Raw genomic sequence first — 13,267 nt, forward strand, 5'->3', positions numbered from 1 at the left:
CAAAAAATAGTGTAAATATCTCAGCTGCTATCATATTAGTCTTGTACTCATTCTGAGAAGGAAACTTTTAGGTATGATTCTCAAGTTCCAGTATATCCTTTTTAATTCTTACATCTACACACCATAATACAATTTATTATACACAAAATTTGCTCAAAAAAGCCATGTACACGTGCCCCAGTATTTCTCATTTTATTAGTTTGAATATGCTCCTTAATGTTATAAATATACCCTAGTGTTATGTACATGGAATTTTATTCTGATCCCTTATTAGGCAACAGGCATTGTAAAATTTCATAACCCACTTATATTTCACTCTTTGCATCTTGATCATTTTATGGATTTTGTTACAAACATCACCCATGATCCTCCTTCCTGCTAGTAACAGATGCGTCTGGCACTCTGCCTAGATGTGCAAGTTTCAGCTGGTACTGGAAGCCTATTGGAGCCACCATGTTCTTGGAACATCTTAACACAATAAAAATTTTTGCGCTAGTCAAACTAGAGCTGTTCTGCACCTGTGTACCTGTTCTAGTTCATTGCACCCCTGCCCATTTTCCGTGGTTTTTTTTTTTTAGTCTGTTCTTAAGTCAATAGCCAAAAGCAATCCAACAGGAATCTTTTTACGAGATTTACCAAAAAAGAATGAACATACCCTAAAGCTGCACCAGGTCTGCAAATAATATATCTGAGTTCAAATCATGAACAGATTTGCCAAAAGAAATCATTTAAATAATAGTTCATCGACTAATAAAGCATGACTTAGAATGTGCAAGCCAGGGTTTATGTGTTGTTTTTACAAAGGGAAGGGCAGGTCAGCTGTGCCCTGGCTGTAATTCTGTCTCTGATATTTCAAGTCACAGCTGCCCAACAAAGAGAATTCGGCAGACTCAGGAGTTCCTTAAGGCGCCTATTCATGAATCTTTCACGAGTTTGTTGGGGTTACAAGAAAAAATGTGACCCTTGCCACCTTTAAATGCAAGGAAAGCTGGGTTCTTTTTCTTAATTTTTTTTTTTTGCATGAAATACTAAAACTGTTCGGCCTTTTTGTAAATGTTTTTGAGCATAATTTAAAAAGAAAAGAAAAAAACCATGAAAACGGGCAACCCCTCTCCCCAAACGTTACCTTTCTGCAGAGTTAAAGCGAAAAAAGAGAGCCAAATTAAACACCGATGTAATTCCCAGGCTGATGGGAAAGTAGTTCCTGTATTATGCAGTGTAGTCATTCTATGAGGGGCAATTTACAAAGGTAGTTCCATGCACAAAACAGGGTTTTATGCATAGAACTACTCTTTTTTTGAAAACTGTCCACATGTATGGGCCCTTTCACTATACAATGCTATCCGCAGCTTGGGTCTTTCCCACACAATGAGGACACTTTTAGCGTGGCGGTAAAATGGCCCCATTTTCAATTTTTCCTATTAATAGCCACATGCTAATATCCCCATTAGCACGTAGCCACTAGAGCATGAACCCATACTGCCACCTATTTTGTAGGTGGTAAGGGTATGGCCGCCGAGAGGGGGGGCAAAATTCCCCAGGTTTTGCCCTCCAAGGGGGGGGATTGACACCTGCCCGACACTAGCTATGGCTCTCCTGTTCCTGTGTGCTGCAGAGCAGAGTTATCGGTTAACTCTGCTCTGCCGGCCACAGGTCCTTCTTCTTGCTGCTTCCCACCTCCTGTATAAAGTACTTCCTGTTTGGACATGGCCAGTGGCGATCCTTGGTTGGCTGCCACCCGTGGCAGATCGCCACTTTGCACCCCCCTGGGTGTAGCACCCCCCCTCCCGCATCGATACCCCCCCCCCCCCCCCCCCCCCCCCCCCGGTGCATTCTTAGCTGCTGGGAGCAACCGCATGGCTGTCAGTTCTGCTGGTTCCCTGCTCCCTCTGCCCTGGAACAGGAAGTAACCTGCTCTGGGGCAGAGGGAGCAGGGAACCAGCGGAGCTGACAGCCGAGTGGCTGCTATCTGCATCCCTCCAGTGGCATGCACCCAGGACAGACAGCCCCATCCTCGGTAAGCCACTGGACATGGCAGGAAGAAAGACCTGTGCAGCAGAGCTAGCAGAAGACAAGCAAATAAGCAGTCCCGGGGGGGGGGGGGGGGGGCGCTGGGGCATGGAGCATGTGGACCTGGAGGAGGGTGGCATATGGGCCTTGGAGGGGGGGGGGGGGGTTGCCTCGAGGCCAGCTTTGTCTCTTGATGGCCCTAGGTAAGGGCTCACATAATAACCACATGCTAATCAGTTAGCACACAGTGATGGAACTGCGCTGATTAACGCAGAACACGCCTACTCTCTGCCCCAGCACATTGGTAGCATGCTGAACCAAAAACCTGTAGTAAGCAGGACATATTGATCTTTAACACAGCTTAGTAAAAAGACTCCTATGTGTTTGTAAACGTATATGCTTTGTGCCACTACATGCAAGATTTATTTGCAACTAGGGGGAGGCATTCTTGGGGGCAGGGATCATACATACACAGGAAAAGGATGCATGTAATTTTGCAAGGAGAAAGTGATTGCATAAGTTGCAGGCGCACATCTGTATGCACACATTTGCTCAAGTATTTTCAAAGTGAAAAGCATAGAGATGGCTTTTCCTACCATCTCCATGCTGATGACTCCCAAATCTACCTTTCTACCCCTGATATCTCACCTTGCATCCAAACCAAAGTTACAGCGTGCTTGTCTGACATTGCTGTCTGGATGTCTCAATGCCACCTGAAATTAAACATGACCAAAACTGAGCTTCTCATTTTTCCCCCCAAACCCACCTCCCCGCTCCCCCCGTTTTCTATTTCTGTTGATGGCTCTCTAATTCTCCCTGTCTCCTCAGCTCGAAACCTTGGGGTCATCTTTGACTCTTCTCTCTCCTTCTCTGCTCATATCCAGCAGATCGCCAAGACCTGTCATTTCTTTCTTTACAACATCCGTAAAATCCGCCCCTTTCTTTCTGAGCACTCTACCAAAACCCTCATCCACACCCTTGTCACCTCTCATTTAGACTACTGCAATCTGCTTCTTGCTGGCCTCCCACTTAGTCACCTCTCCCCTCTCCAATCGGTTCAAAACTCTGCTGCCCGTCTCGTCTTCCGCCAGGGTCGCTTTACTCATACTACCCCTCTCCTCAAGTCACTTCACTGGCTCCCTATCCGTTTTCGCATCCTTTTCAAACTTCTTCTACTAACCTATAAATGTACTCACTCTGCTGCTCCCCAGTATCTCTCCACACTCGTCCTTCCCTACACCCCTTCCCGTGCACTCCGCTCCATGTATAAATTCTTCTTATCTGTTCCCTTCTCTACTACTGCCCACTCCAGACTTCGCGCCTTCTGTCTCGCTGCACCCTACGCCTGGAATAAACTTCCTGAGCCCCTACGTCTTGCCCATCCTTGGCCACCTTTAAATCTAGACTGAAAGCCCACCTCTTTAACATTGCTTTTGACTCGTAACCACTTGTAACCACTCGCCTCCACCTACCTTCCTCTCCTCCTTCCTGTACACATTAATTGATTTGATTTGCTTACTTTATTTTTTGTCTATTAGATTGTAAGCTCTTTGAGCAGGGACTGTCTTTCTTCTATGTTTGTGCAGCGCTGCGTACGCCTTGTAGCGCTATAGAAATGCTAAATAGTAGTAGTAGTCCTTTTAGAAATCAGTGTAAATATCCACAGATGTTACACAGTACTACTACTACTACTTATCATTTCTAAAGCGCTACTAGACGTACGCAGTGCTGTACACTTGAACATGAAGAGACAGTCCCTGCTCGACAGAGCTTACAATCTAATTAGGGCAGACAAACAGGACAAACAAGAGATAAGGGAATATTAAAGTGAGGATGATAAAATAAGGGTTCTGAACAAGTGAATAAGGGTTAGGAGTTAAAAGCAGCATCAAAAAGGTGGGCTTTTAGCTTAGATTTGAAGACTGCCAGAGATGGAGCTTGACATACCAGCTCAGGAAGTCTATTCCAGGCATATGATGCAGCAAGATAAAACGAACGGAGTCTGGAGTTAGCGGTGGAGGAGAAGGGTGCAGATAAGAAAAAATTACCCAGTGAACGGAGTTCCCGGGGAGGAATGTAGGGAGAGATGAGAGTGAAGAGGTACTGAGGAGCTGCAGAGTGAATGCACTTATAGGTCAATAAGAGGAGTTTGAACTGTATGCGGAAATGGATAGGAAGCCAGTGAAGTGACTTGAGGAGAGGGCTAATATGAGCATAACGACACTGGCGGAATATTAGTCATGCAGCAGAATTTTGAACAGATTGAAGAGGAGAGAGATGGCTAAGTAGGAGACCTGTGAGAAGCAAGTTGCAATATTCTAAGCGAGAGGTGATAAGAGTGTGGATGAGGGTTCTGGTAGTGTGCTCAGAAAGGAAAGGGTGAATTTTGCTGATATTATAGAGAAAGAAACGACAGGTTTTAGCAGTCTGCTGAAAATGTGCAGAGAAGGAGAGGGAAGAGTCGAAGATGACCCCAAGGTTATGAGCTGTTTGAAAATTGCGAATATGGATTTTAAACAGGTCACCTATTGTGTGCCAGGTATGTGTATACATTACACCCATGTTCTAAGTGTGCACTTCGTTCCCCTTTGAAAGTAGTACAAAAGATGATACACATGTAATAGCAAGTAAACAAAATCACCATAGTTATACAACAGAAAATACCTTAAAGGCAACAGTCACAGTAATCTCTATTAATATTTTGCTATGTATGAAACTTTGGCTGAGTTACAGAAGTTCAGACCTGAATTAGTTCTTTGGCATAATTTGGGTCTTTCCATCCTGAAGAAGAGCATTTTTTAAAAATATTTTATTTATGATTTTACATTTATTAAACAGCATAAATATAGTGGAAATATAAGAAATTGTTTACAAAAATAAAAAATAAACATTGGAAATATTACATCTATTTCTTTGTCCACAAATAAGGATCCAGATACTAGGCAAACAGGAGGAAATTAATTATCCATAAGCATGAAGAGCAAGTTTATCCTGCAAGCCAACTTTACAGCATATTACATTCTTTGAGAGTCAATTAAGGAGTATTAACACTTTCCTTTACTGTTATAAATTGTTGCAGTTTTAAGGGGTCAAAGAATACATAATTATTTGATTGTAGGGATACTAAGCATCTACAAGGAAATTTCAGTTTAAAAACTGCACCCAAGTTGAGACGTCTTGCCCTATATTGCAAGAATTCTCTCCTCCTCTTCTGCGTGTCCCTCGCCAAATCAGGAAACATTTGAACCCTCGAACCCCCAAAAAACTGCATTAACATGTTGAAAATAAATCTTAAAGATGTTGTTCCTGGGGTGGGGTGATCAAGCTGTATGTCTCTGTTGATCACCCCACCCCTCACCTATCCACACCCATCCTGTTAGAATATCAATGATACGCTTTGATGTCCCCATGCATACCTCCTACCCACCCCCATCCTCCCACCCTGTCAGACTGTCATAGTAATGCTTGAATGTTTTCACTTATATACACTGTCAGCTAGCACATTTGCTTATTTCCGATCTGACGAAGAAGGGCAACCTTCAAAAGGTAATCAAGAAATGTATTAAGTTATGTCCAATAAAAAAGGTATCATCTTATTTTCTTTTCCATGTTTTATTTTGTTTGATTTCTATTGATGTTTTGAGAAGAAATGTGTCCCAATGGTGCTTTATGACACTAATCAATATGATTGAAGAATCAGAGAAGAGTTAATATAATGCTATTATTTATGCAGCACAGTAGAGGGTACTGTGGAGACTGTGCTTATGAGCAGTTCCAACCACTACAACAATGAAGGTGGAGACCTCACTTTACTTTCTTGGGATGGGTCCTAAATGGTAGAGGGAGAATTTCTCTTCAAAGCTGTATTTTGGTGGTCACTTTATATTGGCTCCCAGGGTAACTGTCACAGTTGTCACTCATCTGAAAAGAGTCAAATGCTCATGCTAACTGGATGTGTACTTATTAAATAATTATTTACTGGATGATCAAAGTTGAACAGTACATCTGTTAGGCATCACAGCTATAGAAAAATCAAAACCTACTGAGAACACAAAAATGGTACTATGTTACTTCTAACATATTGCTTTCCAAACCTGCCTGGGGACCCTACAACCAGTCAGATTTTCAGGATATCCATAATGAATATGCATTAGATCAACAGACATGCAAATTGTCTCATGCATATTCATTGTGGACATGATCCACCCTGACTGGCTGTGGGGCTCCCCAGGACAGATGTGGGGAAACCCAGTTCTATCATCATCTTTGTTCTCCAGTTCTTGTTCTTCCAGTAACTGAGGATTTATGCTAGGAAAACATATCTGAACAGCACACAGTTGTGCTTTAGAACTTGGAAGTACTTTCAGCATATCACTATGTGTATTTTTCAAACTCTCAAGTCACGTTTTGATCCAGTTTAGGCAAAACTGACTCATTAAGTTACAATGCAGAAGTTTATAGGTTGTTCTGGGCAAAGATCCATTTAGGTACAGAACAATGATGCTTTGGGAAGTTGAATTCAATAGACAGGGGGACCCACAGAAGTAAACAGTTTATCACTGCATTAGTTGTAAACAGTCTCTCAACTGTACTTTTGAGAAACCTCTGCATTGCCAAAACATTGCAAACATCCCTTCCCCCTTCCCTCCCCCCCCCCCAAAAGAAAACCAACTTCACACACATTCCAAAAATGAGAAATTCAGATTACAGTCCATTCCCTTTAAGCAAATGTAGGATGTGCATCCTCTTATCTGCACAATTAACTGTCAGTCCCATTTTCCTCCCTATGGATTTCAATGACCAATATCTTTGGTTTGGCACACCAGCTATACGAGCATAATCTACTTATATGCAAACACGCTGATTGATCCCATTAGCCACAGCGTTCCATTTAGGTGTAGAGTAGTTCACTGTCCAGCCCACCCAGTGTCCATTCACCTTGTGTGCTATTGTGACTGCGGTTTCTCAAGCCCTCTGGTGTGCAAAGGGTGGGGAGTGAGCACTCCCCCTCATTGGCTTCCAGCTTTCTGATATATAACTGTCTGTGCTGCATGGCAGTTGTATAGCACAAAGCCGGGACCCAATGAGAGCGGGTGGGGCAGTCTTGGCTCACTCCTTACTCTCCACTGGCTCCCAGCTTTGTGATGTACAACTGCTACTCAGTGTAGGCAGTTGTACGTCGCAAAGCTTGGAGCCAACAAAGAAGGATGCTTACTCCCCACTCTTTCTTTGCACACAAGAGGGATTGAGTGGCTGCAGCAGCAGAACAGAGGGTGAAAGGACACCAGCTGGGATGGCCAGTTGAATGACCAATAGTACCCCTAAACAGCATGGTCCTTTGAGCACCAGAAGGACTGAGTGCCTGGGCCTGGGAGCAGAAGCAAGGGTGCCCAGGAGCAGGCCAGCAGAGTTACGGGTGGCACATTTACCTAGGACAGTTCAATTCCTTCCTTCATCAACTGCATTTTGTTACACTTTGATATCTTGCACAAGGCAGTAGAAATGGAAATCTCATCACACAAGCGTAAATCTTTCACTGGCTGAAAGGACAAGCTTTATCAAGAGACTGGACAACAAGTAAAATCAGGCTTCCATTGCAAAACAGTATGGCATCCATTCAAGCCAAATCTCACACACCTACAAGCTAAAAGATAAGCTTCTTGAGGATTATCAGGAGAACATCAATCCTGAAAGAAAATACAAGGGAGCTGGCAAAGCTGAAGATATGGGAGAAGTACTTCTTTGGTGGTTTTCACAAGCCAGACGCCAACAGCTTACAGTTAATGGTCTAAAGTGCCAAAGGAAAGACCAACAATGCTGCTGTCATGCAACCTGGACAGAAGTGAAAACTTAGAGCTACTGACAATTGGGAAAAGTAAACAGCCATGGTGCTTCAAGAACAAAAAACAGCTTCCAGTGGCATATCAAGCAAACAAAAATGGTTGGATGACACCAGAGATTTGATTACAATGGCTAAAGTAATTGAATAACTCAATGAAAAGGCAGAAGCATAAAATTCTGATGTTGTGACATTAGACTACCAAATGTTACACTTGTGTTACTACTACTTAACATTTCTAAAGCGCTTCTAAAGCCCTTATGTTCCCGCCCGAAACCTCCACTCACAAGACAAATCCCTCCTCTCAGTACCCTTCTCCACCACCGCCAACTCCAGGCTCCGCCCATTCTGCCTCACCTCACCCTATGCTTGGAATAAACTTCCTGAGCCCTTACGCCAAGCCCCCTCCCTACCCATCTTCAAATCCTTGCTCAAAGCCCACCTCTTCAATGTCGCCTTCGGCACCTAATCTTTATACCTCTATTCAGGAAATCTAGACTGCCCCTACTTGACTGACTGTACATTTGTCCTTTAGATTGTAAGCTCTTTGAGCAGGGACTGTCCTTCTATGTTAAATTGTACAGCGCTGCGTAACCCTAGTAGCGCTTTAGAAATGTTAAGTAGTAGTAGTAGTTGTGTTCCTACCACCCACACAACATCTCTGCTCCATCTGATGGATCTGTGTATTATATCCAACTTCAAAAAGCATTACAAAGTGCTGGTGTTGTGCCATCCAACTTGCACAATGGATGATGATGTGAACATGGGCAAACAAACATGATTATACATATTGTCACTGATCAGTATTATATATATTCAATTATAAAACATTAATAAATACATCTTTTAATAATGTTTTATAATTGAATATATATTATGGTTGATATGTTAGTTTTTATAACCAGATATGCTCTTACATTTTATATATTTGTATTGACCAGTATTTTTAATGTTTGTGTTTTAAACTCCTGAAGCAGGCCTGTGGCCGAAACACTGACAGATTCTCTACACTTGCAGAAGGAAGCTTGGCATCATATTACTCAGAGTATGATTGCCAGCTGCTACAGATGCAGCCACTGTGGTGAACACAGATGAGGCACCTGTAGGTCTCCCAGAAGTTTAATTGCAATGTGATAGTTGATAATGACCTTCAGACATCTGCTGACATAACCAATGCAGAGATTTACTCTGACCTACAGTTTGCAGCTGAAAATGCTGGAGACTCAAACAATGAGCCGAGGGGACAGGAAGTGGGCAGTGAGAATTATGTGATAGCCCCTGTAACATTTGTTGTAGCATTACAGAGCCTGAATATTGTGAGCGCTTATCTTGAAGATACGCCAAAACTATGAACATTTTTATGACCTGCTTGACCTGGTTTACCACACAAATATCTATAACACTGTACAGAAAACTATTAAGGATTTCTTTCCTGCCATTTAAACAGACTACTTGTAGCTTGTCTAGAGTTCACATGATAAGTCTAATTAATGTTTTTACTAAATTGACTACTCTATACAAGTTTGCATACATTAAGGTATGATAAGTCTAATTGAAAATAAGAATATGTTATACTGTCCTATTACAGTATTAAATAATTGACCCTACACTGACTCTGGGTGGTAATTGAAATAAGGGTAACAAAGGGTGACAATGGTTATGCACAAGTTGAACTTCGGTCCCGATGCTGCACACTTAACCAGAGTGCACTGTATTATATCATATATGTTATCAGCCTAAAAAAAGTTTGTAATTACTCCACTATTCAAAGTGAACCAGAAGTAGTTCTGTGATTGGTTCAAATGCCTGAGAGCATTTATATAGTTCTGAGTGACATTTTGCTTTTCACTGTGGGTCACAAATGAGAAGACAGCAAGTTAACAGAGATGTTATGTTATTTTTTTTGTTTCATTATTGAAATATTTTTCACATTTAATATTTTGTTTTAAGGGTCTAGCTGATTCTCTGATACAGCAATATAATGAATTAAAACAGTGAAATGCTGGCCATCATTGAAGGGAAACTGAATCATGTATAAAGTTAAGTGTTTTGTTCTATAATGTTAAAATACTGAGAATTTGAACATACACATGCAAATATTAGGACAGTTTTCAGAAGGACGTTTTCTTATGTTTATGACTGACAGTTCAGCTGCAGGAGGGTTCTCATTGACTTCTCCAAGGCTTTTCCTTCCTTTTTTGTCTCTTACTGTGTGGTTCACTTTGAATAGTGGAGTAATTACATTTTGTAGATTGATAACATATCATTGCTTCTTCCCAGTGGCATAGACAATGAGGGGAGGGGCTCTCTAGGGACAGGGCCTGGGCAACCTCACCTTCCACTCAGGCTCCCTCTGCATTAATGGCTGCCAGGGTTGCTAAGTCCTGCCAGCAGAACAGGTCGCCTGTGCAAGTCCCACCTGTGCTGTCTGAGCAGCACTTGGCAGCAGGCATGCTTCAGCTTTTTCATGCATGCTCAGTGGACCAACTGAACTGATCATCTGTAGGAGTGCCAACATCAGTGGCTGAAATGCACTGCTGACTTGAACGTTGCTTTAGCAGCATAGGCAGGACTCATGAAAGAGACCTCTTTGGCTGGCTGGGCTTGGCATCCCGCCAGCAAAGGTATGTTTTAATGTGGTGATGAGGGTGGGGGGAGGGGGGGAAAGAAGACCTGGCCACCTCATTCAACCTTTGGACCCCCCCCCCCCCCCCCACAAATGAACTTCTGGCTATGGCCCTGCTCCTTCCTTTATTGTTTTTGTAGTTCTTGAGATCATATATGTGATAGAACTGTTAAGTGCACAATAGAACATTTGGAGGGGCATTTTCGAAAGAAACATCCAAGTTGGGATTTGGACGTCTTTGTAAAACGTCCAAATCCGGGGCGGGGAAAAGAGTATTTTCGAAAAAAGATGGACATCTACCTTTCGTTTTGAAAATATCAAGGACGTCCTTGGATTTGGACATCCCTAGACATGGACATCTTTGACTTTTGGCGATTTTTGAAACCAAAGACGTCCATGTCAAAAATGTCCAAATGCAAGCCATTTGGACATGGGAGGAGCCAGCATTTGTGGTGCACTTGTCCCCCTGACATGCCAGGACACCAACCGGGCACCCTAGGGGCCACTGCAGTGGACTTCATAAAATGCTCCCAGGTACACAGCTCCCTTACCTTATGTGTTGAGGCCCCCCCCCCCAAACCACTACCCCCAACTGTACACCACTACTATAGCCCTTACGGGTGAAGGGGGGCACCTAGATGTGGGTACAGTGGGTTTGTGGTGGGTTTTGGAGGGCTCGCTGTTTCCTCCATAAACGTAACAGGTGAGGGGAGGGGGTATGGGCCTGTGTCTGCCTGTCTGAAGTGCACTGCTGTACCCACTAAAACTGCTCCAGGGACTGCATGCGCTGTCATGGACCCGAGTATGACATCTGAGGCTGGCAAGAAATATTTTTAAAGATGTTTTTTTTGAGGATGGAAGGGGGTTAGTGACCACTGGGGGAGTAACGGGAGGTCATCCCCGATTCCCTCCGGTGGTCATCTGGTCATTTCGGGCACCTTTTTGTGCCTTATTCGTAATAAAAACACATCCAAGACGTCCAAGTCTTAGGCACGCCCAAGTCCCACCTCCAACACACCCCCTTGAAATTTGGACGTCCTTGCGACGGACTTCAGTTAGAGACGTCCAAAATCAGGTTTCAATTATACCAATTTGGACATCCCTGGGAGATGGACGTCCATGTTCCGATTTATGTCGGAAGACATCCATCTCTTTTGAAAATGAGCCTGTTGGTCATTTAAAGGTTGAGACTATAAAGGATTTTTACAAATAATGGAAGGTCCCCCTTATGATAAAAATACAAGTGTTTATTGAATGCATTTTACCAGATTACCTTGTGTGGGTCATGGACTGGGATGCTTTTGTTGTAACAGGAGATTTCATATAAAAGAGCTTTGAGTTACGGTTATTGTACTTATCAATAGACAATAATGTTAATTTATAACACCCTGCATCTAGGACAGAATTCTAGTGGCCACATTGATCCGGTAGAAAACTGGATAGTTATCCTGGTACTGAATATCTGCCCCGACTCTGCAATAACAGATAGTAGCACTATCTGGTTATGTGCTGCTGAATATCCAGTGAGGACTCTGTTGACACCAGTTAATTGATTAGCAGCCTTTCTTATCTGGTTAACTAGCAATAAATATTGATCCCCTGAATTTTTGCAGGTTGTTTTAAATTGCAGAGGATCATTATCATTATTGTAAAATTATCCAAACAAATACTAAGAAGGGGCCCATTGGGTCTAGCAAGTTTATGTATATCATTCACTTTAGCTTCCTGTCTTATAAAACTTCAACTTTAAAGGTCCTTATTTGATGCAGTATTTATGAATCTGATTTATAGTCACCAGTCTCAGGAATGTCATGAAAAACAATGACCCCACAGGGTTTTGCACTCTTCCAGAGACTTAACAGTAGACAACACCTATTTTCCAGCTCATACATTTTCTAAATGTTAAACATCAATAGCTATCCCAGTATGTTTATGATACTGTACTGTAATTGGATTTTTACAACAAATTACTTTCTTATGCATTATTCTTTGTTACGTATCCTATATTGTTTATTGTAAGCCACATTGAACTCAAACTTGTTTGGGATAATGTGGGATATAAATGTCACAAATAAGTTGATGGTTGGTGATCTTGTAACCCTGTATTTTTTTCACTAAGTAGAACAAAGAATACACAATATAATCTCAGATTTTAAAATGCTTTGACCCACTACCTAACTCTGTGGGCCTCACCTCTTGCAGTCAATGCTTAGTTCTGATCGCATGGTTTGTCCTAGGAATTTCATTCAGTATCTCCTCAGCTCTCTTCCTCAAGTGAAAAGGATTCTCCCCAAGTCTAGAGCTCCTCCCCTACCTAGAACTACCAGGTCATCTCTTTCAGGTTAGTTGGTTGACTATGGAACTCAAGGGCATCAGCCTTATAGTTGTACCTTCCTTCTTTCAATAGAAGTTTTATGCATCCTAAAAACATATCATTCTTGACTTCTTAAATAAATATAACACATTACTCCTATCTTTCACCCTGTTTTCACTGTAGCAGGATCACGACTTCCTCTGGCCAGTGGCTGATGCTGCCTTCCATGATTAGACACCCACAGATTAATTTTAACAACAGAACAGTATAGTATCTATATGAGAGTATAAACTAACAAGGCAAACTTAGCTTCTTCCTTCCTGCTTCTAGGTCTGTCCTCTCCTGCGTGGCGCCCAGGACCCAGATAATTACATTAACGCATTAATGCAATCATCCGAGTCCCGACTCCCAGCACATAGGAGCACTGGAGCACGAGAGGACAGAACAAGGGAGCAGCGCAGCAGTGACTCAAGAGACA

At 42.5% G+C, this 13,267-nt stretch overlaps 1 protein-coding gene across 4 annotated transcripts in view; it reads right to left on the reverse strand.

Annotated features, from left to right (window-relative positions):
• The window catches only part of OVCH2 (ovochymase 2), a 111,838-nt gene that overhangs the window by 79,815 nt on the left and 18,756 nt on the right, over positions 1-13,267 (reverse strand). Inside the window, exon 1 of one of the 4 annotated variants that reach the window (XM_030200952.1) lies at positions 1,127-1,204. The exons of the other annotated variants lie outside the window; for them this stretch is intronic. The gene's annotated coding sequence lies outside the window, so the exon portion shown is untranslated. Of the gene's footprint in view, positions 1-1,126; positions 1,205-13,267 lie in introns of those variants that run through there. 4 annotated transcript variants of the gene reach the window in all.

The sequence above is a fragment of the Microcaecilia unicolor genome, chromosome 4 (assembly GCF_901765095.1).
Source record: "Microcaecilia unicolor chromosome 4, aMicUni1.1, whole genome shotgun sequence".
In the NCBI taxonomy this organism is placed as follows: domain Eukaryota; kingdom Metazoa; phylum Chordata; class Amphibia; order Gymnophiona; family Siphonopidae; genus Microcaecilia; species Microcaecilia unicolor.